The sequence below is a fragment of the Lissotriton vulgaris genome, chromosome 4_1 (assembly GCF_964263255.1).
Source record: "Lissotriton vulgaris chromosome 4_1, aLisVul1.2, whole genome shotgun sequence".
Classification (NCBI taxonomy): domain Eukaryota; kingdom Metazoa; phylum Chordata; class Amphibia; order Caudata; family Salamandridae; genus Lissotriton; species Lissotriton vulgaris.
This window is the reverse complement of record NC_141691.1, coordinates 1,648,100,024-1,648,126,288: the sequence shown is the minus strand read 5'-3', so window position 1 is coordinate 1,648,126,288 and position 26,265 is coordinate 1,648,100,024.

Genomic DNA, 26,265 nt, shown 5'->3' with positions numbered 1-26,265 from the left:
CTTAACCCTCTTGTAGCTAGGTTCAAAAGCAGTCAGGCTTAACGTAGAGGCAATGTGTAAAGTATTTATGCAGCACACAAAAAGTAATAACGTGAAAACACCTCACAAGAAAAATCCCACACCAATTTTGAAAAATAGAGTTAATTGTATTACATTATTTGACACCAAAATGACACAAATCTACTCAGTAGAACTGGAAAAAGACAATTGAAAAAATGTAAGGTAAGTGAGCGCCTTACAGCACAAAGTGCCACTCATGGCTATCCAGTAGTTTGAGACCGGGTGAGAGTCAAATGTTCAGGTTGACCGTGATAGAGCGCTGGATGGATACAAAGACCAGGTTAGGCACATCTAGTCCCTGTATTATGTGGCCATCTGAGGGGAATACACAATGCCAATTGCCACTCCCATTTATGTCATGTGACACAGGAACAGGCTGCAGGCACCAAATAGCTGGGACAATAAAATACCAACATTCTAAGAGTAGCATTTTCAGAATCCTAACTTAAAATCCAACTTTCCCTTTGAAGAGGATTTCATAATATAACTTCTCAAATATCAAACATGACTTGCCTACCAGCTCCCAATCAAACCTCAGCTCTTAGTGAATGTAATAAGGTAAGCCAATATTTTCCTATAGGAGAGGTATGTTTTACAGTAATATTTGTGAGTTTTTTACTGCCAATTATTGTGAAACTAAGTGCATGTCCAACCTTCTCATATCAAAGTACCCTGCCCTACAGGCCATGTAGGGCCTACCTTAGCAGTAACATATGTAATAAATAAAGGAGTTTTAGACTTCACAAGGGTGTTATATTGCCATGTTAAATGGGCATTTTGACATGCAGGCAGGTTGTAATAGCAGGACTGAGACCTGTTTTAAAGGGTTATTAAGTTAGTGGCACAATAGGTGCTGCAGGCCCACATTTAATTTACTGGCCCTGTGTATATGTGTGCACCACTTTAGTAAGTGCTTGTAAGTCAATTAAATATGCCAATCTGGTGTAAGCCATTTTACCATGTTTTAGGGAGTGAGCACAAACACTTTAGCCCTGGTTAAAAGCGAAAACAAACAAATTCAAAACAATTGGATGGGGGAAGACAAAAAGGTTTGGGGTAAACCTGCAGAGAGGGCCAATGCCCAACACTGATAAAAGCCCTTTCCTGCGTCTGAAGTGCTCTGATGACCTGGAGTAACTGAACATGGATTGGACCTTGAAGTTGACTTCTGATGGAGTAAGGCCTGGCTCCTAAGTGCAGCCATTGAGGTCATGGGATCCTTGGAAGTGACTCAGAGGAGGTGCTTCTGAAGCTCTGAAAGCTGGGACTTAAAAGACTTAGGGGCATATTTACAACAGAATGGCAAAGCGTGGCATCAAGCAGAAATTGCTAACACCATGCTTTGCCATTCGGAAAACACAGGGATGTGCCATATTCACAAGAATGCGGTGCACTCCTGGCTTTTCCCTAGTGATGGTGCTAAATCTAGCTGCCTTGTGCCAACACAGGCACCCAGGCAAGGGTGTCTGAGTTGGGGGGAAATGATTGTGCATGTGCATTGTGCAGCATACATAGAAACAGCAAATTGCCATGAATGATTCTGCATGTGTGGGAAAGGTCTCCCTTCCTGCACATAAACAATACAGAATGCTGATTTGAAACTCCTATGTGTGCTGCATTGTGCAGCAGAAATAGAAAATCATCCTTTTTTTCATGATTGTTCATGTGCGGGAAGGGACACCTTCCCACACATGCAGAATCATTCATGGCAATTTGCTGTTTCTATGTATGCTGCACAATGCAGCACACATAGAAACAGCTAAATAGAGGAGAAATTGACAATTTCTCCGCAGTTTGCCATGTTAAGACCAGGTTTTCCCTGTTGTCAAGTTTGGGCCTGCCTCCTATGAACACCACCGTTGTAAATAGGGGGCAGTGTCAAAATCAATGTGCGTTCTGGTGACACGCCAACCACAACACCCATTGCACGCCCCTTTAATGCTAAGTGTAGCATGAAAAGGAGCCGTGTTTACAAGGAGAAGGGTTAATCGCCACAGGAATGCCATAAAAAGTGACGTTCCTGTGGCGATAGGAGCCTCTAAATACGCCCCTAAAGTGTCTGATTCACAAAGGTAAATTTGTACTTTTGTGTATGTTTACAATTATTTGCTATTCAGGTATGTGTTTTACTAAAAGTATCTTCACACCCGCAGAGTCTCCACACATAAACAAATAGGACAGTCCTATCTTTTTTGTGTGCAGAAACACAGCACCTATAAGGATACTAAAAGTAAAATACCTTTGTTAATTGTAAAAAATTGTAAACTTACACAAAATTGTGTGTTTACCTTTTTGAATCAGGCCCTTAGTCAAAAGGTAAACTCACACTCGTTTCTATAGAAAATGTTAATAAAATACTTTGAAATAAAAAAAATCATATCCCTGGTTCTTCTTATTGGATTTTTGTTGTTTTGCGTACTTATGTCTATTCCACTTTTCAAATTCAGTTTTTATTTCTTACATTTTGAATGTATTACTATTTTTGCAATGCAAACATTCTTTATACATTGCCCTACATTAAGCCTGTCTTCTGTGTTCCATAGCTACCCAGAGGCTTAAGCTTAAGTTAGTTTAGCAATGTCATAGGTTTGCCCTCGCAAGAGTTGTGAACATTCATTCGCCCCCCCAAACAAAAGCCAATATCTTACACATAGTTATTACTTTTCTAAGAAATGTAATGAGGTTCCATGGGCTCCTACCCTTATTGTCATTGATCAAGGTTCCTATTTATAACAAAGTTTTGAAAGGCTTTACTAAAATGGTTAGGAGGGATACTGCACACGTGTCTACATGTTGCTATACCCAGACTGATGTGCAGACAGAGAGGTTGTATGAGACTTTGAACAGTACCTCAAACTTTTCTAACGAATCATGCAAAAAAAATGTGCACAAAGTGTTCCAACAGTAGAATGCTCCTTAAATAATACCCTACACACTTTATTAAGATACCATTTTTTTTATTTGACATGGTATTGTCCTTATCATAGGTCTCCAAACGTTTACACCTACTCTGTTCTCTCAGTTCAGCCACTTTTAAGATGTATCAATACTGGACAAAAAAACAGATCAATAGCATCTCAGATAAGCTAAAATCAGTTATTGCTTTGGGGGGAAGATATGGTTATGCACTGACTATCTTACCATTCCCAGGGTACAATCCAAGTTTAAGCCCAAATTTATTGGTCCTTTCTCAATCCCTAAGTTAGTGGGTGCAACACTAGTGAAGCTTGCATTTCCTAGCCACCAAAGGATTCATGCAGTTTTTAATGTGTGTCATGTTAAAAAAGCCTATGCAACCAACTCTCCCACACTTTCCCTTAAATGAATAGATGGAGCATCAGAATTTGATGTAGAGACCATTTTAGATAGTACAGAGGTCAGTTTCAGTATCTGGTGGCTTGAAAGATAGTTGTCAGATAATTAATGGGAACCCGCTTCTTTTGTAAATTCTCCTCAACTGATCTCAGAGTTTCATAACAGATGTTCATCTAAAGAGCAAGTCCAGCAGCAGGTGGATAATTTGTGAAGGACGGTAATGTCAGGTCACGGGATACAATCAGACACAAGAGAAAGCAATCTTGGAAGAGATGACACACAGGACAATTAAAATTACATTGTTTGACATCAAGAACTACAGTTCAAAGTGTCAGAGCTGCAGCTCCTGTCACTAGAGGATCGAATATGCAGACACGCTTCTAGGTCAATAGTGTAGAGTATTTAGGCCTGACACACTTTGCTCCTTTGTCTGGCAACAGTGGGTGTTGTGACACCTTGCTGCTTGAATTGGATCACACCCGGCTTGACTCACTCCTTCACTTTTGTTGTTTTCCAGCTGTTCAATTTCCTAAGTTCCCTTGTTCCCTCTCCTGTTGCACCTTAATATCCTCTCACCTAATCTTTTGTTGAGTTTGTATGTTCCATCCAGTCCCTTTACTTCCTGGTGCTGTAGTACTCTATCTTTGACTCCTGTGTTAGTTTCCAATGGCGGCTCCTCCGCTAAGGAGGAAAATGGCCCCACTGCTCTTTGAGCAGTGCAGAAGAATGAAAATAAAATGATAAAACCATGACATTATTATCATTTTATTTGTCAGTACAGACTCAGAGACAGGTTAGGGCGTGGGGTGGTTGGGCAGGCCAAAGCAGAGGGAGGAGTGGTTTCCACTCTCCAAGTGTGCATAACGGATTTGACCAGCCCTCTTGGACCGGTCAAACCATCATGCGCACTTTGCATGTTCTCCACAGGGCTGTAATGGAATGCCTGGGTGTAGAACATGCACAGTCTCTCAGCCCCTGTCTAAGCTCCAAACCAAGTGCTCAGACCAATCCTGACACTGCTGTCACGCTGGTGACAGCAGCTTCATGATTGGCTGGGAGAGTGTGAGATCCTGTGTGCTTCTGTTCCGTGCTGCCGAGAGAAGAGGATGGAGGAGAGGAGGTGGCGGCGTTCACAGGTAAAAGGCAGCCGCCACTGTTAGTTCTGTGTTACATTGGGGCTAATTAGAGTAGACCATCTTCATGCACTGGGTTGAAACTTATGGCCTTATTACTAGTACAACTTTCCTGGGACCATAGTACTCGTGGTGGCGTTCCGACCACCACCACCCATCTGTCCTATTACGAGTGTGGCGGTGGGACTGTCACAAGACCACTGCCTCCGCTGGGATCAGGGATCCCACTGTGGCGGCTGTCATCAAGGGGCTTGAATATGCTGGTGGTGCCAAAGCCAACACTGCCGAGCATATTACAACCTGCATATCCACTGACCTTTTCATGGTGAGGACCCCACCCTAACAGGGCCCCTGACTGAATATGGGCCTGAAGGTGCCTGCTGTGGGGCACATGTTGTACTACCCTGGAATTGCACCCTCGTTACTGCACTGTGTGGCTTGCACAACATGGTGTATGCCACACCGTGCAGGACGATGCTGCAGGGTCTCTCATGGTTGTTGCTTGCTTGTTAGGCTCTCCTATTAGCATAACATACCACCACAATGAGACCGACGCAGCACCGCTTACACTCTCTGGATTAAAGTTGTAATCTGGCAGGCTTCCTGGAACCGTGCGGTCGTAGTCCCAGCCGAAGACTCCCGAAGTAATAATAAGGCCCTTAATATTGATACGTTTGGCTCAAGTAACTGTTCCTAGGAATTCAGTCCGTAAGGTCCAGCTACCACCCTAAAGGTGTCTTTCTATTCCCTCACCCCTTTACCTGTCTGTCTGGGTCTTTGTTACCACCCTTGATGTCATACAATGGGGGGGAGTCAACGTCTAGGGGGAGAGGGAGGGATTGGATGAAAAGCGGGTGGAAAAATCCAAACTTGGGTTGACATGCATCAAGTAAACAAAGCCATTAAATGTGAGAGAGAGCTAGCACCCGATCAGTCACCTGAATGGAGCAAGTATATTCTCCAGCCTTGATCTCAACAAGGGATATCATCAGCTAGAGCTATAAGAGGGCTCAAGATATGTCATGATATTTGTATCACCACAAACACATTATATTTGCTGTCCCTTCTGTGGCTGAGTTATTCCAAGAAGAAATCACAAGATTATCCGAGGAATACCTAACTTCCTCAATTTGAGCGATAATATAGTGGTCTTCGGATAATCTAAAGAATACCATGACGACCTGCTTATTAAAGTCTGTCAAGCTCTGCAGAATGCTTACCTCACACTCAACAAAAACAAGTGCCCCTTTAGAAAGACGTCTCTGAAATTCTATGACTACATTTTCTCAGAGAACTATGTGTGCCTTGATTCTGATAAAGCTACGGCTTTGGCTCTAGCACCACGTCGACAAAATCTGCCATCTCTCCGTTCATTTCTGGGACTGGCAAGCTGTTGCTCCAGATACATCCCCAATTTTACATTATAAAGTGCACCACTGATAGAGCTATGAAAATGGAATCCAGCTTCAAATAGTCCTGGACATCCACACAAAGATTACTAGTGCTGAAAAAAGTGCCTTTTTTCTTTACACCTTGCAGACAGTCCTAGTGGTTGATGACAGGTTTGGGCTCCATCCCGGCACAAAGAAATGGTGACCCTGACGCCCCATGATTAGTAATAACTTGTGCCAGCTTCAGTCGCACATGACCAAAACTAGCAGATAAAGAAATCCGTGATGTGATACAGGCATTTGAATATTTCCATCTATTCCTATAGGGTAAACAAGTCACTGTAATAACTGACCATCAGGTGCTAATTCCAACATTCAGGCATTTCAAGAGCAAAATTGTAGTGAACAGAAGTAAGTCTGGTCCAAGTAGTTTTCATGTAGGTTTAGTCCAAGTAAGATGTTATAGCGTAGAGCCCCTCCAGGAGCAGCCTTCCTGCTGCTAAGCCCATCCTCTAACTGACTCACACACTCACTAACATTCCACTCATCAACATTCTCTCATCACAAATACACTGGCTGAGCAGAAGATATACCATATCTGCTTTTGTATATTGAATACAGAAAGACTCTAAAAGGAAAACCAATAACATCTGAAGCAAACAACGGATGGCATATGAACAATAGCATGCAACAGAAAGATAACCAAGCCATTGCCCCAAATAAGCAAGGTGGCAACAATCTAAACACAAAACCATGAACATAAAACATGGAAAATATCATGCACAGGAAATAAATCAGGAGGAGATATGATATGATATGATATGATATGATAAAAAGAATTTATATAGCGCTCGTTCACCAAAGGTTTCTTGGCGCTGGGGTAAGGATGGTTTACGTTCCTGAGTGGAGCCAGGCTATCTCTGCCTGTGGCCAGCCAGGCATTGAGGTTATCAGCCTGATCAAGGAGAGATGAATGGGGATTGTGAGATAGGGGGCTGGGGGGTTTGGAGGCGGCTCCAGTTCCTTACCTTGCTAGTCCCTGAGTGAGGGCTTTTGACACAGGGGGGAATGGGGAGGGCGAAGCAAATGGAGAGAAAAAGCAACACAAGTAAGAATGCACTCATGCACCATCTCCCTTTCTACCACAGCAAAAACATGCATGACTACACCACAAACCACAAACAAACCCAAATACCTCAAACATGCTAGCTGGCCAGGCAAACAAGAGAAGGGTACACAGAGTGCCAACCACACGCTAACCAACACAACAACTAAAAGAATTCACCCAAGCTGAAGCATGGGTGGAAAGTGTGGAAAGGCGCTCCACACTGAACGCCAAGATCACAACTGTCCTTCACCAAAGCCAGAAACATGGATGGAAGCTGTGGAAAACAATTCTACACAAACCCAGAAAGGAACAACAAAGTTCCAGTTCCATCCTCGTAGAAAACATAAGAACATCAATCACTCTAAAAAAAACTCACACATCAAACTACAGCTTCAACTTAGCCCTTCTCCCAAACCCGAAGTAAGTACGTTATGTGTGGAAAAGGGACTCGACACAGAACATGAGAAGATGCACACTTCAACACCCAATAGGATTGAATAAAACAGCAATCAATAATAATACACTCACTCATCGAAATCCAGCTTCAACTTAGCCCTTCACACAAACCCAAAGTAGAAGTGGTGCGTGTGGAAAGGGGTTCCACACGGAACACATGAAAAAATGCACAACTCAACATCCAGCAAAAAATGTAGAGAAAACAGCAATAAGAAGGAAAACAAGCACTCTTGAAATCTAGCTAGATCCCAGCCCTCCACCCAAACCAGGAGTTGTGATGCTATGTGTGGAAAAAAACACTCCACACAGAACATGGGCAACACTTCAGGGTAAACAACCCATGAACGCACACCTCCAAGTGAAACAACAACATCGAGTACAGAACCCCTGAAAGCACAGCCCTAAGTAAAACACATCACAGGGTGCTTATATGGAAACAATCGCCATACATGACCAAAGCAAAGAGTGTACAAAACACCACACCCTTGATAAGCAACCCCATGCAGCACATCAGAAAGATGAAAACACAGAAACATGTTAAGTGCAACCCAAAGGATATTAACCACCAGTAACACTCTAGAACACCTGTAAGCGACAATTCACCCGAAACTCCTTATGAAAAACAGAAAAACATAACACATAACAAGGGGTATAACCCACAACAAGAAAACAAATCACTGAAAAACAGGGAAAAGCAAAGAGATAAGCAATCTTACAATGTGTCACCATTAAAATGTTGATTGAAAAGCAGGAGACAACAAGAAATATAGCATTAAAAAAATTGCAGTAACACTATTGAAAATAGGTATTTCCCGTTAGTGAGCGAATCCTCAACCGAAAATGCACCGCATGGCACATACAGCCATTGAACGTAGAACATATTTATTTATTTATTTATTTATGCGTTTTTATATAGCGCAGACTTTACCCGAAGGTGTCAGAGCGCTTCACAATAGGAACAGAACTGATACATGAGAACATTACAAGTGAACAAATTCCAAAAGCAAACGTTACATTACATTAGGCAAAAGTGACAATCGTGAGCAAACAAAATACAAGAGGTAGCAAACGGTGCATTACAGGAGGAAAAAGTGACATGTGTGCAGGTTACAAAAGCGTACAAAGAACAAGTAGAGGTATAATACTGCAATAAATGGAGGACACTCAAACACAAGAACAAACGTTACGTAGGCAATGGTGGCACTTGTGCAAGTATAGAAAGCAAACAAAATGTAAGAGGTAGCAAACAGTGTGTTACAAGAGAAAAGTGGCATGTGCATGTTACAAAAGAGTACCAAGCACAGGTAAAAGGGTAATACTGCAATAAATGGCAGACTCTCAAACCACAAGAACACACTGGGAAGGCACTTCCATAGTCATGGAGAATAGAAATTTCCTATACTAAAAGGTCTTCCTTCAGATAATAGAGAGGGCATAAATTAACTTTGGAAGTGTCTTTGAAGGAGGAGAACTTTGAGGTCAGTTTTGAAGGCCTGGGAGGAGGTGGTAGTCCGGAGCTGAGGGAAACTCTTGATGAGTAGTCAGCTTTATGGCCGCTAAATCTACATGATGTGTGACTAAACATGGTAGGTGTCACCATGACTGAGCGACCACACTGGACTACTCGCAGGAAGACTTGAACACCACCTTTGCAATGTCACCATGGCAACACGTGTTGCTTGAAGAACATGTGACAAAATGGTCAAAGCGGAATAATGCAACAGTACCTTCAGCTGGAAAAGAACTTGTCAAAGTCTTGCATCTTACCAAAAATAGAAGGGACTTAAGAAAGGTAAACAACAATAACACCCATTCCTCCAAATGAGAAGCAGAACATCTTACATAAAGGTCAGGGAACTATACTTTGTGTGGGCAGAACATACTCAAAATGTGCGGCTTGTGCCAACTGCAAAATGGCGGCACACAGCATACGCTGCGCTGGGTGGCTCTCGGCAAGAACATGCACCAAATGTTGCAGCGCAGCAGTACTGAGGCGGACGGAGTGAAGAACGTCACAGAAGAGGAGGTGGCACAGCGATGCTGAAGAAAATCAGCAAGATCCCCAGGTGAAGGTAAGCGGCGCGTTCGTTGTCCAACACGTGCCACTTTAAAAAAAATAAAAATGCAACAGTTGAACTGTCACCGAGCACACAGCAGTAATTATGCCACACATCATCCACAAAAATAGTGAAAACTCCACTTGCTACTCCAAAAATGATTCACACGGCCTCCGATGGCAAAACAAAAACCATGTTGAAATTAGGTGCCGCTTCAGACTCCATAGAAGCAAATGTAGCTTGAAGACTCACGAAGCACACACAGCAAGAAAGCTAAAATTCACTTGACATCAGTACAGCTTCAATTCAGGGAGCACTTGTCAAGGTGCAATGCACAAGTCCTGACAGCAGAATTGTGCCAGGCTGGTCAAAAAATGACAGTGGAAACAACATGTCAACGAAAATCTGGAAAGTGTGTTTCATCCCCTAGTAGAAATCGTGTTCAATAATTCAAAGTACGCAGCATCAGCACATGTAGCACAAGTAAAGGTGTTAATATTGTAAGCATGGACTGGCTATTAGCTTTTCAAAATGTCAACTCCAACAAAACCATCAAGAAAAGCAGCAGGATATGACACACGGGTTAGGGGCGACTGATCTGAAGGTCACTGGTGGGGTTATGGGGTGCCAATTTGTTTTAAATACTCTGCAGTTACTTTCAAAAGAAGTTCCTTTACCTTGAGGTTTCTACAGGCTTCAAATTTATGTAGAAAATGTTTGCATCATCCAGGTGCGTTATGCAGGTTTTTTCAAAATCGTCCCCAAAATCTAGTTAACATAAGAGGCCTGGTCCAAATAGTTTTCATGTAGGTTTATTGAAGATCAGATGTTACAGCGTGGAGCCCCACCAGGAGCAGACTTCCTGCTGCTTAGTCCATCCACCAACTGACTCACACACTCACCAACATTCCACTCATCAACATTTTCTCATCACAGACACACTGGCTGAGCAGCAGGTATAAGAAAAATGCTACCACAAAGAGGAGATGGGAGCCTCCATCTGTGAGATTATAAATTGAACATACTTCATCGCCGTAGTAAGGATAAAAATTGTGCTGATTTTGTCTCAAGATTTATTCTTGGAAAATTTGACACAACTCCCTACATTGATGAGGAATTTCTCAGGCACACCATTAAGGAATGACAACCATAAGCAATAAAGAAACAAGAAATAATTCAACCCTCTCTACTACACTGCACTTTGGGCCTCATTAGGATTGCAGTGAATCTGCATCCTCCGGGCCGGCGGAAGCCACCACCGGCCCGGAGGATGCGGATTCACCACCGAGGCCACATAAAACACCCACCGCCAGATAAGGATGGCAGTGGGATTGCGGTGAGACCAACGGCGGACGGCAGGTCCATCCGCCACTGATCCATGGGTTTTGGAGGGCTATTTGGTGGCGGTGTCTGCAGGACACCGTCAGCCAAATTAGGATGCAGGTGTAGACATGTTTTTCCGCAGCGGTTTTTCCGCCATGGAAAAGCATGTGAACCTTTGCTTCTGGGGAGGCCCTTGCGGGCCCCCAGGGTGAAGGGGGGGGTGGGGGTGCACATGGGGGGTACCTATGGTACCCCCCTGCATTTGCATGCACAAAGTGGCAGGCACAAAGCGGTGCCTGCCGCTTTGTGCATGCAAATGCAATGCATGCATTTTTAACATTGCGGCGGGCGCCGCTTGAAGCGGCACCTGCCGCAATGTTAAGGATACAGGATGTGACCACCAGGGTGGTGGTCACATCCTAATTTGCATGGAGGGACCGCCGCTGCCCATGCAGGTGGTCCCTCTACCTTGGGGGTGGCGGACAGACCTAATGACCCCCTTTGTGTGTGGTGGCAGACCTCATTGAATCACAGAGGTGGAGGAACATAGAACGTACCCACAAACTACACCCACAGAGCATAATGTAGAGTCTTAAAGCTTTTCAGCACGTCCAACATGAACTTGTTTATAACTCACATGGACACTCTAAAATTAAGTAATCGACCTCGCATATGAAGGACATCAAGGTGTAATAGCTGCTAAATATTACTTCGATAAAAAGCGTGGAAAATGAAGTAAAAGACTGTGACGTGTATCAAACGGTGAGTTGTGACTGTTTTCCTGAGCCACTTCATATGTCACAAATGTTCACTTATGTGTGTAGTGACTTCTTTGGACCTCTTTTTTTTTTTCAAAACCAGTTTTATTAGAGGTTCAAGCAAGTGCAGGCACAGCCCTCCACATTCAGGAGGGGACTGTCATTAACAATCATGACAAAAGCAAAAGTAAAGCATAGCATCAAACCTCTCCCATGAAGAATTTCGTACCAAATAAGAAGAGAACACACAGCCACCCACCACCCCCCAGAACGACTCCCAACTCCCAACTACATCCCACCCCTTATCCCTCCCTAACCCCGTGCACGTGATCACTAAACATCCAGGACAAAAGATGTACATAGATAGGGCCGGCCACCGGCCTAATGTGCAGAGTCCACGTCGTGAGGTAATGCATCATCCATGTCCATAGGGGGATCGAGGGGGAGGCCCCTATAGTCCGCCCACCTTTTCCAAATTTTAAAATGTTTACGGGGGCATCCCCGAGCTTCGAAGACAGGCTGCTCCAATCCCATAGCGAAATCCAGGCCCGCCTTCCAGGCCCCCAGAGGAGGGGCGCGCTCACTTTTCCAGGCCTGCGCCAAGTCCCTCTTTGCTACAACCAGTCCCAGCAACAGCAGGTGGCGCTTGTAGACATTGCCCCCAATATTTTCAAGCACATGCAGCAGGCCCAGCCGAGGCGTACGAGGCAGGTCCCATCCCAGCACCTCAGACAAGCAATCCCAAACGCCGGCCCAAAACCGAGTCAGCCGCCCACAGGACCACACAGTATGGAACAGGGTGCCCCTCTCCGAACCACACCGCAGGCATTCAGGGTTTGCAATCAGGCCCGCCCGCCACAGTCGCTCCCTCGTGAAGTACGCGCGATGCAGATATTTGAATTGAATAAAGCGGAGGCGTACTGCAATGGCAGTCCCCCTAGGGGATTCCAGGGCTTCCCGCCAATCATCTTCGTCCAGGGGGCCGACATCGGCCTCCCACTGGGCCTTCAGCGCCGAGAGCGAGGGGGAGCAGTGTGTTACCAGGGAGCGGTAGATCTGGGAGACTTTTTTGGCACCCAAGTCACCCATAAACAACTTCGCTTCTATGGGACTAAAGTCCGGGAGCTGCTCCAGCCCCACCAGGCTGGGAGCAAGGGCATGGCGGAATTGGAGGTAGCGGAAGAACTGGGACCTGGGCATGCTGAATTCGGTGCTAAGCTCCTGAAAGGATTTAAGAGTGGTGCCGGAGAGGACATGCCCTAAGGATGAAACCCCGATGGCATCCCACCCATCAAAGCCCTGTAGTGACGCCAGCGCCGGCAGTAGGCCATTGCGCCACAGCGGTGTCTCCGCCGTCAGTCTACCCCACCACCCCGTACGGTGAAGGGCCCTCCGCCAAACGGCAAACACTAGCTGGGTAACACGCGGGAGCGCCCGCCTCTTCCTGGCCGAGTAGAGCAGAGTGTTGACAGAGGCGTCACCCATCAAAAGGTGTTCAAGGGCGTAGGCCGGATCACCACGGTCCCCATACCACCACTCATTGAGTACCAGGAGATGGGAGGCCTGATAGTAGGATAGCATGTCCGCGGTAGCTAGGCCACCGCAGTAGGTAGAGAGGAAGCACGTCCGGAGCGCCACCCGAGAGGCACCTCCCGCCCACAGGAACCTTCCCAGCACCGAATCGACACTGCGGAACCACTGCGGGTCGATCGGATAGGGGTGATTCTGTAGCTGGTAGAGAAGACGGGGCAGAGCCACCATTTTGAAAATGGCCGATCGGCCATAAATGTTAAGGGGCATGCGAGTCCATGTTTTAATGTCCAGCTGGACCCGATCCCAGACTGGCTGGATATTACGGTTCCACGCCTCGGTGGGTGAGGCGGAGAGGAAGACCCCCAAGTATTTTACACCTGTTACCGCCATCCGAAGGGACGCTGCCCAAGGAAGGTCCACTGCACCACCGCCCAACACCCAAAGAGTCGATTTGCGTGGGTTAAGATAGAGGCCCGACACCCGGCCGAAGCCCTGCATTAGCTCCAGGACCCGGGGGCCCGTGACCCGAAGGTCGGTCATAAAGAATAGCACGTCATCCGCGTACAGAGCGATGCGGTCAGTGTGGGTCGCACTCCAGATGAAGCCTTGGTACAGCGCATCAGCGCGGACCCTGGCCGCCAGCGGTTCCATAGCCAGTGCGAACAAGTAGGGAGAAAGTGGACATCCCTGCCGCGTGCCCCGAGTAACGGGGAAGCGCGCCGAGATCGCCCCCGAGATCCGCACCGAGGCAGTAACCTCCATGTATAACAGGCGGATGTAGGAGACAAAGACCGGGCCTAAGTTCAGCAGTGGTAGAAGTGTGAACAGGAAGGTCCAGCTGACTGAGTCGAAAGCGCTGTCAATGTCGGCCAGCAATAGTGCAGCCTGGTCCTCCGACGCCCCAATAGCGTCAATCGCCGCCTGCGCCCGCCGTATGTTGTGCCGTGTCGCCCGGTGCGGCATGAAGCCGGCCTGATCAGGATGGACAAGGGCGGTGATGTGGGGAAGCAAGCGGTTAGCAAGTGCTTTGGCCAAGAGCTTGGCCTCAAAATTAATAAGAGAAATGGGGCGGTAAGAGTCGTGCCGGTCCGGAGGCCTCCCCGGCTTCTGGAACACAACGATCTCGGCATGTCGCCAGTCTGGTGGGAGGCGGCCCTGCCCACGCGCCATCTCCAGCGCACGCAGGTAATGCGGCCCGAGCTGCAGGTGGAACTTTCTATAGAACTCACTGGGGAAGCCACTTGGTCCAGGGGCCTTGCCCACATTTAATTGACCCAGCGCGTCCCCAAGCTCCTCTGCCGTCAGGGGAAGGTCGAGGGCATCACGCACCTCATCAGACACCGTAGCCGGGGGGACCGAGGCAAGATATTCAGCGATGGCAGCGGGAGCGACCGCCTCCCGGGAGGCGTACTGACTCCCATAGTAATGCGCAAAGCTGGCAGCCAGCGCAGCCGGGTCCGTGATGGCAACACCCGCATCGTCCACCAGGCCTGGGAGCGTAAGGGGCTGCAGGGTTTGCTGACATAGCCGGTGAAGCATGGTACAAGACTTGTCGCCCCACTGATAGACCCGGCTACGGGTGGCCAGCCATGCTTGTCGAGCCTCATTTAGTAGGACCGAGGAGTGTGTCTGTTGCGCCTGCAAGAGTTGTCTCAGTGTGAGGTCATCCGCCAGAGTTCTGTGGCGGGCCTCCAAATCCTCCACCCGCTCCGCCGCTGCGGCAATACCCTCCAACCGTGCCCGCCGAGCCGATGCGCACCAAGCCAGGTCGACTCCTCGCATTGTGGGTTTCATGGCCTCCCAGACCGTCACCGCATCCACCCCCACCCCCAGGTTATCCTGCCAGTACTGAGCAATAGCGCCGCGAAGATGCTGGGAGTAGTCAGGCCGCTGCAGATGCCACGCGGACATCCGCCAGCGGAAGGGATGGCGCGGTTGATGCAGGTCTATCCGGACTGCGACCGGGGAATGGTCGGAGAGCCCGCGGGGCCGTATAACCGCCCCCTTCACCCTGGCAAGATAGGCCCGCGGGACGAAGATGTAGTCTAGGCGCGAAAGGGAGCCATGAACTGCCGAGACGTACGTGTACTCGCGGCGCTCCGCATGCAAGTGCCTCCACACATCAGTCCAGCCCAGCGCATCCAACATAGCGCCCAACCGCGTAGGATGGGGGGCAGGCGCCACCCCCTGCCTCCGCTGCCGGTCCATCGCCACATTCACAACATCATTCCAATCGCCACCGATCACCGCCAAGGAATCAGGGAGGTCAGCCCATAGAGCAAGTATACGTTCAGCCAATGCCCATTGCAGGGGGGGGGGAGCATACACACACCCAAACACCACCGGTTCCACACCCACTCTCCCTTGGATGAATACAAAGCGCCCCTGGGGGTCAAGCCACTGGCGCTCGTGCGTATATGCCAGGCGCCTATGAACAAGGATAGCCACCCCTCTAGAGCCCCTAGCAAACCCAGCATGGAATGCGTGGTGAAAACCAAAACGCTGGAGACTGAGGGCCTTCGTGCCAAGCATGTGTGTTTCCTGGAGCATGAGCACATCCACAAGATCCCTCTTGGCCCAGCGCAGGACCGCCCCCCGCTTGATCTTATCCAAGAGCCCCCGGACATTCCAGCTAAGAACATGCATAGTGGCGCTATGAGGCACCAATCGAATTGCGTCAGCCATCATCTCGACACAACGAACCCCACACACCCCGGCCCGGGGCCCTGGTCTCAACCCACGTAGCAGCAGTTTTTAGACAGATCACGTGCACCCCAAGAAACAGTTCCCCACTACCCACACCCCCCACACTAACAGCCCCCCCAACACCCCAGCAAACCAACCTGGACCCCCCACCCCCACCCCAATACCTCAATAAACAATGAAGTACCTGTCGCGGCATACGGTAGTTTAGGCGCCAAACCGAGCACCAAAAGGTAGGCATGCCAATGGATCCCACTCAACCCTTAAGGACTAACCTAGCACACACCCCAACACAAGAACCTCCCCAACCCCAACAGCAGGAGGCAGCCCACGAAACATACCCCCCCCCACCCCCCCCCAAAATGAGCAGCAGCAATAGCAGTACAAATATAGTGCAAATGTCCACCAGAGTCCCAGTGAGGCCCGTAAAGGTCAATCAATACTGCACCAGACCCGGCCCGGGCCGTTGAGCTGCAATCCGCCGTCACAGCAGGTGGTCCCAAACGAGAGGCAGAAATCAAGGGTCAGTCATGGGGAGTCACGACCCCCCGTCTTTGGACCTCTTTTAACAGGAAAATACCCGTTAGTTGTCATTTACAAGTGTTCATGATTCCTGTGCCTAGGGCTGCCTCTGAGGTAACCATACCAGTGCTTAACAAGGCCTCCACATTCAACATCATCAGACACATCATCTCTTCCTAGCGGCCGCCCTGGACATACGATCTCGGAAAAGTGTCTCCCTTCTCTGATGATGGCTGTGCAGCAGAAGATGGAGCACTCAGGTGGTACTTCAGAAAGAGTGCTCGGTGCGCCAAGAGAGGACGTGTGCTGCAGCACTTGGCCCTCGGCACTCAACTTAAGGCATTAAAGGCACGAAATGCTTATTGTTGAATGTGATGTTGATTGAAAGAGGCAACACTGGGGAACCGGGTTCGCTTCTCAGAAATGACTCTCAACATCCTGTGATTCTGCGAAAATCACTAAGGGGCCTGATTTATGAGGCACCTTGCACCATCGGAATGTCACTTTTTGTGACGTTCCGTGGCGCAGGAACCTGCCCCATATTTAAGAGGCAGCACTAAGCCACTTTTTTTGGCTTAATACTGCCTCGTAAATATTGTCCTCTTTAACGCAGTTTTCTGCGTTAATGGGGTGTGCAATGGGTGTTGCTAGGGGCGTCCCCAGCAACATCCATGGCATTTTGACACTGCCCCAGATTGACGAGATATCATAAATCTAAGGCAGTGCCAAAAACTTAAGGGAGACACAACAATGAGAAATATTTTTATTTCTCCTCGTTTTTCCCTTTTCTATGAACAGCATTCTGCAGCACACATGGAAAAAGGAAAAAAAAGTCACTTTTGATTGTTTTTGTACAGGAAGGATTCCCTTCCTGCACAAAAACAATTATCCCCTCAATGCAGGAACGCATGTACCATTGTGAAAAGGTGCCTGCGTTGGCTCACGGCAGCCCATTGTGCGCGGCACAGGGGAAAAGGACAAGAATGCGCCATATATCATTGATACAGTGCATTCCTGCCATTTTCTTTTACCGTAGGGCAGCACAGCAGGGGGGCCTGTGGCGCCGCCCTATGGTAAAACCTCATAAATGAGGCCCTTAATCTCCCTTGCCTAAGAAAATGTATATGTCCTTGTGTAACGCAACTGGTGCTCATGTAAAGCGCTCTGATACCTGAAACCTTCTGGTCAAGCTTGCGCTATATAAAAATCCGGGGAAAAAAACCTCAGAACCGTCCTAAAGATGCAGATTGCAGCTAAGATAATAAATCATCAGGATGCCATGACGTTCCTGTTCTTCATTGGTGAGTGGACTGTTAGAAACAATATTGCATGGTGTGCTGCAAGAGGTCGTTACAAAGTCATCAGTGCTTCATTTAAGATGGTGGTTGATGGTGGGTTCCACCGGCACTTATTTTTGGAAACTGGGACTTATGGGGCATATTACCAACAACTAGCGATAATTTTTGTCTCTAACTTGTTTAGAGACAAAAATTATCGCCGCACATCGGCGATTTTTATCGCAGATAAACCTTGCTATTAACAAGGTTTATCGCAAATGCGATAAAAAACGGCCGAAATGCATGAATATCGCTGAAAAGTCAGCGATATTCATGCATTATCGAGCAAATGCCCTTAGCCATGTTATCCACCTCCCATTGGATAACATGGCTAAGAACTGCTCAGGGCAGGTGTTAGCTTTTGGAGATATTCCCGCTTAGCGCGAATATCTCCAAAAGTTGGTAATAGGAGATAGCGATGTTAGCGACTGTTTTCAGTCTCTAACATCTTGGCATGCCCACTTTGCATCTCATTAGTGATAAATATCACTGACATGCAAAGTGGGGCCCAAGATGGTCGCTATCTCCTACTAGCTGTCGCTAACTGGTGTTAGCGACAGCTTGGTAATAGGGAGATAATTTTATCTCCGCTTTCTTGGCTTTTAAAGCCAAAAAAGCGGAGATAAACCCCCTTGATAATATGCCCCTATGTTAGTTACATCATGAAACTTTGACCCAGATGGAGCAAAAAAGACAGGGTAAAAGAAGAGGGAATGCAAAAATGGGAAACCAGTGACAAAAAGAGAAAGCAGGGAGGCAAAAGAACATGAAAGAATGAGGAAGAAGGGAAGAGAGTGCAGTGGGTTCGATTCAAGAGGCATAAGGTGGAGTCAAGACTAGGCGACTCTGACATTCAGCAGAGTTGGCTGAGGGCTTCTGAGTAAAAAAATTAGGTCCCGGTACTTATTCTATTATATATTAAACACTGAAGACCATGGACCCAAACTTTAAAAAGAGTGCTATTTACTTGAATAATATCACCTGTTATTTTTCCTTATTTTAAAACTACATTATATTGGCAGAATTTGTCTTATATATTTTTTATTAATTTTACTATAAGTGTTACTAATATTTTAAAATCACAGAAAAATACGATGCAAACACTGGACCTGAAAAAGAATCGAAAAAGTGTTAGTTGTAATGATAAAACGTCTATGAGTTATGAGTTGTGTGTAATGTTGCAGTAGAAGTTTTATTCTACTTTAACCATATTTACCATACTTCTAAAATTAAAACATATTTTTAACCACATGTATATGCGTTATTACCAACACAATGTTGTTGAATGAAAACAAACGGCTATTTCCTCTTTGTTATTTTTGTAGCCAGATAAGCATCAAATCATTTCGCTTAAGGGCATTCTACTGTCTGCAATAATGTCTTCGGCCTCACGGTGGCAGAGCATACTAAGCAATGCCTTAGTATTCCTCAAGTGTGCTTCCTTTCCAAGAATTCAGTATCCATTCAGTGTAGTGTGACCGTGGTCAGCACATAGCTCTCGTGTAATTAAATAAATACCAGGATCCAGCAATCTTTGTTCACGGCAGCTGGAAAATGAAAGCCTTGGTAACAGGCCCACAGACAAATCATAATACAAAAATAAACGAAGAACGCGGCAGGCATTGCTCTGTTACAGTTGTTTGCCAAGAGGTACTGCTAGTTAACTGTAGACGGACATTGAGCAGGAGAAAGTAACCTGGCTAAGCTTGGTATGGCGGATACAACTATCACAATGCCCTAAAATTAAGGGCCATATTATCAAGAACGGCGATAAGATTATCGCCGTTTTAGCGGTAATGGGCTTGATAATATGCACTTGTGAATTCCAATAGAAGCCCATGTACTGGCGTGGAGGACAGCAAACCTGGGCTTCTATAGGAATCCACAAGGGTATATTATCAAGCCCATTATCGCCACTTTAGAGGCAGTATCCTGCCTCTAAAACGGCGATAATTTTTCGCCGTTCTTGATAATATGGCCCTAAATTTGTAGCATACGAGATCTGAAAGCACAGTTATAAACTCTGCTTTTTAACATTTATTTAAATTTCCTTAAAGCATAGTGCACAAACAAAATAAACTTGTATGTCACAGTTCCCCCTAATTGAAAATATAACAATAAGACATGTAGCTGCACGAGCATTCCAGATATGTCACATGTACTTGTTCCCAATAACGACCCTCCCATGATCCTCCTCTACAATATGCGATTCTTGATTTAGTTCAGTGAACTTTTCAGTGTATGTCGCACATCCTGTCTCAGTGGCGGCTCCTTGGCTAAGGCGGAGGAGCTTCGCCCCACTGCTTTTAAGCGGTGTAACTAAAGGAAAAATAAATGATAACAACTCAATGCTATTATCATTTTATTTGTTCCTGCTGTTTTGCGGCCGGGGCAGGCGGGCCTGCTCTGCTCTCAGAGCAGGGCAGGGGAAGAGGGGTTTGCCCACTCCAAGTGCGCATGAATGTTTGGCTGGCCCTCTCGGGCCGGCTATACAGTCATGCGCACTTTGCATGTTCTCCATGCAGGTGCATTAGAATCTGGGTGGAGACCAATCCCCGGCCCCCAGTCTCTGTCTGAGCGTCGAACCAATGCGCTAAGACCAATCACAATGCTGCATTGCAGCGTTGTGATTGGTCAGGGGAGCCTGGCTGCATCCTGGGTGCTTCCTGCTTCCTGTACTGTCCCGAATCTGACACAAAGGAGAGCCGGAGAGATGTGGTAATAAGGTAAGCTTTTCTCTTTTCTTTTTTTACATGCCACCCCCGATCCGTGCCGGACACCATTTCTAGTCTTAGGGTCTCATTTCTGAGTACTTTTGGGCTGCCAGAATGTCACTTTTTCGACATTCCGGTGGCGCAACGTACCCCAGCATATTTACAAGGCCACGTAAAGCCACTTTACATGGCTTTTCATTGCCTTGTAAATATGTGCCTCTTTCAAGCAGAACACTGCGTGAAAGGGATGTTCCATTGGTGTTGCTGTGGCTGTTCCCACAAAGCAACCACAGAACCTGAATCATTCTCAGATTTAAGAGGAATCAAAAACCTGGGAATGCCAGGTTTGACCATGGAGCAAGGATGCCTACATTGGCGCATGGCAGTCCATTGTGCACCAGAACAGGGGAAAAGGACAGGAGTGCACCATTTCACATAGACACAGCACATTCCTGCCCTTTTGTTTTCATGTAGGGCAGAGTAGCAAGACTCCGTGCAGCTCTGCTCTACGTCAAAATCCCATAGATGAGGCCCTAGCTGCTCTAGGTTTCCTCATCGAATATCGACATTGAGGCTGGCGGAGCAATAGAAGGTCTTACATCATCAAGAAATGTATTCAGAGTATGTACATAATCTGCAAGTCATCAACTACCTTCTCGTTCCTCTAGACATTTTAATATAGACCTCTTCGGCTCTGGCCCACTCTAGTGTAACCTTCACCCACAGATGGGGGCTGGGGCTTTGCACTGCCAATGGCTAAGCATCTGTTCTCTAGAAGCATTGTGAAGTCCATACATTTGTATTGCATTTTTGTTGTTGTTGGTTCTAGCAACAACACCCAACAAGGAGCAACCCGGAGAAGACAATAACTGAATGCCGGTCCTATACATGACCTTTTACCAGCCTGCCCCCTTATCAAGGGTCCACACGAAGGGTAGCAAGTGGAGCAGTTCAATTTAGGCTCTACCTTTACACCTCACAGAAATGCATTATATACGTGCACCTGATATTATATTCACTGTGTCACATAACTTTATTAACGTGAAATTTAGCATTTAAACGTGTTACTGAATTGTATTCACAGTCGAAACTACAGATTTATATACGTGTGTGCACTAATGTTCAGTTTATACATGAATCTTGTATTCTTTATTCATGTTTTACAATTATACTTACACTTCAAGTTAAATTTGCATATGTAAACATGCATTCTTTTGCTCACATTTTACAGTTCTTTTAAAATTACCAGTGTGCATGTATAACCATGTATTCGCAGTCCACATTTAATGCTTAGCTAACGTTAGAGTGACTACAGGCCTCAGTTGAAATGAATTTTGCTTGCCAGCATGCTTTTCTTTACTTGCAGGTTTATTATTTCATTAGTTAGAGACAGGCTTATTGTCTGTGTTAGACGACTGATAGAGAGACCTGGAAGTGAACGTGGAGGAACAATGGTCGAAATAAGCTTTCTGTTCATGTGTACCAGGAGACAAGATGTTCAAGGCTGAGAACTGCAGCCTTAGTTTGATGCATTGGGAATACAGAGCTATGTTGCAGATCCACATCCACATTTTTTTTTTTGTTAAGCGCAAAATCACCCGTAAGGATCTCTAGGCGCTGGGGGCCATCGGGAAGATTAGGCAAGCTATTGCTCAGAGTCACATGGTGCTGGGCTAATCTGCCGCCGGTGCCGGGGATCGAACCGTGATCCCCAGATTCCGGAGTCAGTTGCCCTAGCCGCGGCGCCACACCTCTCCCTCAAGATGCACCCTAGTAGTGCTTAGAATGGCTCCTGGTGGTGTGAGGGAGTTAAGAGATTTCTGAATCTCCTGTTACTTTTATATTGGTGTTTCATTGTTGAAATTTGAGAGATCCTCTTTAGACGTAGAAAGGTACAGACCTCTCAGGTTGCCCTATTCTTGCAAGTATGAAGCTTATGCTAAACAAGCATTTCCTTTTTCTTCAGATTTGTACTGAAGTCTGACCATGATGACACCTCCTTCTCTGCTCCATATTTAGAGACCCTTGATAGATGAATCCATATTAGTCTCATGTTTAGAGCAGAGAAGGGAAGTTTATTTATGGAACTCCTATTTACTTTTATTTGTTATTGTTTAATTGTGGTGGTCACAATTCTGTATCTTATTCTGTGCATCTCAACCAAATTAGATATTTCACTTTACCTATTGTACTAATGTACTTATTGAATTTGCATTTTTGGCATATTTACTGGATTAATTGGTAATCCTAATAAAACTTTTTAAACATATTTAGTGACTCCAGGTCCTCATTGTGGAGCCACATGGTTTTCACATATTAAGTTGAATTGTTGATGTTTTCTCCTTTTCAGTGCTTCTCGTCAGGTATAAAAAGGTTCATATGACCAATGGGAATAAATCTTTGACGACTGGACTGAGAGACTACGCTTGTTGGGCCCTGGAAGCTTCAGCTAAAGGAAGCCGATCCCACTCGCACCTGGGGCATGTGGCTGACCTATTCAGGAATATTTTAGTCCTTATGACTCGGGCCAAATACATGCAGTGAAGATAGCTAAAATGTGTCAACTTAGATCTTGCATTACATGAAACTCCTCTTACGAGAGCACATGCTGACTCCCAATCCTCATCCAAGAGCTGCTCATCAATATCTTTTTTATGCACTTAGATTCAGGCCTACCCTGTCATGAAACCTACAGACCTAATAAAACTCTGAGGGATATGAGAAAATACCAAAATAAGAACTACATGACAATGCAGCAAAGCGTAACATATGTGTATCATGCTGTGAGAAAAAATCATGGGTCAGACATCAGGCTATACTCAGGGAATGCACAACATTCTGCTTTTATGCAGCCAGGGGCAGGGTGTCCTTTCTGTGCAAGATACACACTTTTGCTAGTGGAGTGGCAATGCCTATGCCATGTGTAGTACAGGATTGCAGTTCAGCACTGCACATGGACAGCAATGCCATATGGATCTAATACTGTGGACTGGTGGCCCAATGCATGACACAGCCCCCTTTATTTCCTCCGGAGTGCATGCCAGGGGAGAGAATGTGGCCTTACGGCTAGAGCCGGCAACCTCGGAGCTGAGGAACCAGGGGCCTCATTTATGAAAAGTGACGCATCGCTGCGTGAAAACAGCGGTGCGTCACTTTTCACTGCGCACTCCTTGCGACACCAATGATGCGTCATATTTAATGTATGACGCATCATGTCGCAAGGACTTACAGATACGTCAGTATTTCTGACGTATCTGTAAGCGCAAACGTGACGCATTGCTGGAGTGTGTCAGAAAAGTGATGCAACTCCAGCAATGCGTCCTTTCACATGGGGAAAGCCCCATGTGAAAGGGCTTGCGTCAGTCTTACGCCTGCTGTGAGGCAGGTGCAAGATTTTGACGCAACAGCATCCTAAAAGTGACGCAGTGAAATCTCATAGATTTCACTGTGTCACTATTACGAGGCTTTTTGTGGGGGAACGCCCCCTCTGCATACATTATACCTGACGCAGGTATAATGTGGCGCAGGGGTTTAAAAAGTGACGCATCTACCTAGATGCGTCACTTTTTAAATATGGCGCAACAAGGCGCATATTTTACGCCGCTGGTGCGTCACAAAAAGTGACGCACCGGGGGCCTCATTTATGAAAAGTGTCGCATCGCTGCGTGAAAACAGCGGTGCGTCACTTTTCACTGCGCACTCCTTGCGACACCAATGATGCGTCATATTAATGTATGACGCATCATGTCGCAAGGACTTACAGATACGTCAGTATTTCTGACGTATCTGTAGGCGCAAAAGTGACGCATTGCTGGAGTGTGTCAGAAAAGTGATGCAACTCCAGCAATGCGTCCTTTCACATGGGGAAAGCCCCATGTGAAAGGGCTTGCGTCAGTCTTACGCCTGCTGTGAGGCAGGCGCAAGATTTTGACGCAACAGCATCCTAAAAGTGACGCAGTGAAATCTCATAGATTTCACTGCGTCACTATTATGAGGCTTTTTGCGGGGGAACGCCCCCTCTGCATACATTATACCTGACGCAGGCATAATGTGGCGCAGGGGTTTAAAAAGTGACGCATCTACCTAGATGCGTCACTTTTTAAATATGGCGCAACAAGGCGCATATTTTACGCCGCTGGTGAATCACAAAAAGTGACGCACCGGCGGCGCAAAACTGACGCAAGGGCTCATAAATAAGGGCCCGGCGGCGCAAAACTGACGCAAGGGCTCATAAATAAGGGCCCAGGTTTGAGTCTCGGCAGGGACACTCAACATCATGGGATTCTGGGCAAATCGTGTAATATCCCCGTGCCTAAAAAAATGAATGTGTCTGCGTGTAATGCAACTGGCGCTCATGTAAAGCACTCTGATAGCTTCGGGTCTAGTTGAAATGCACAGCTCCAACGAAATGCCTAAAACTCACAAATGTTTTACACACTTTATGTGGGGTTGTACATTCAACATTTTTAATGTTGCACCATCCACGCCCACACACACCTAAACCAGGCAGTCCACTTGTTCCTAAATTGTAAAAGTATCCAGTGTGATTCTTTTTGAGGAAATAGAGGAGAGTCTTTGAGAATTGTTTTGGGTCCCTCCCCGATTGACAACACTCCCAGCCAGGACAGCAGTGACAAAAGATGTTGCTGAGGGCAAGTACACTGTAGCCCACTGCCTCTGTGTTTTTCACTAAAAAACAAACCACTGATTTCAGCATCATGCTCCTCTTGACCATTGCCTGTTGCCCCCATTGAGATCCATGTATCCCTTACTCCCATTAAATGCCCTCAGTGTGAGGCGTAGGGGGATTCTGGACAGTGGTGGAAAGAAACCCCCAAGTGAAAGATTTCTGCCCATGCCAACTGGGCCCAGGAGCCGAAAGCCAGACGCCCACCCTGGTTATGTGGTCTTAAGGACTCGGCAGGCCGATTTGTGTACATTTGCTGATTAGTGGGGATTTCATTTTACATCTTTAAATCTATGTCGACATCTAAAAACAACCTCAGACATTAGCAGAAGCTCCGCCCGGTCTGTGTTACAAAACATCTCAAGCCCTGACCTTTCAAACGCAACACTGCTGAACAAATGCATTGCTAAGTGCTCAGAAGTAACTTTCTGAAGTCTCGCCTAAAGAGTTGGCCTGTTTCGGGTGCGTGCTATTTTCAGCTCGTGATTACGCATCTATAATTGTTTTCTCTCTGTGCAGTGACTTTCCCTCGCAGTCTTCTGGCGCTGCTAACGCTCGGCTGTGGTCAGTAACTCGATGCTTCGGCTTCATTGACCATGACATTTCTGGCACAGCTGGATACTCCAGTATATTTTTCCTAAACTCTGTAATTGCAAGACTGCTAAAGCAAATGGAAATCAAGCATTTCAGTTCTTTTATTGCCCCTTAAATATTTTAAGACTGAGGCATTGTGGCTTTCTTTTTATTCAAGCTCAATCTGCCGGATAGAGAACTACTAATTAAAGCGCCTGGCAGCCCTGGGGTGTGCTTTATCATATCTACGTCTCATTGAAGGGGGGCCTTTGGCTATACAGGTCTCTTGTGGCATTCCAACCACGCCAAACTGAAATAACCTTACACACACCCACTCTGCTACAAACACGTCGGAAATCACATACCACATGCTTCGCCCCCCCCCACACACACACACATTAAATTCATTAAAAAAACGTTTATTTATTTGTTTTCGAAGTTTTATAAAGGTGCGATTAAGGCCCACGGCGCACTAGGTCGACTCACAACAATTACAGGCCTTTTGGATACAGGATTTTGGGAACTAAACACAATCATTAGGGCACACTTTACAAGTGTGGTCACAAAATGGAGACAGAGTGCAACCGAATGGTCA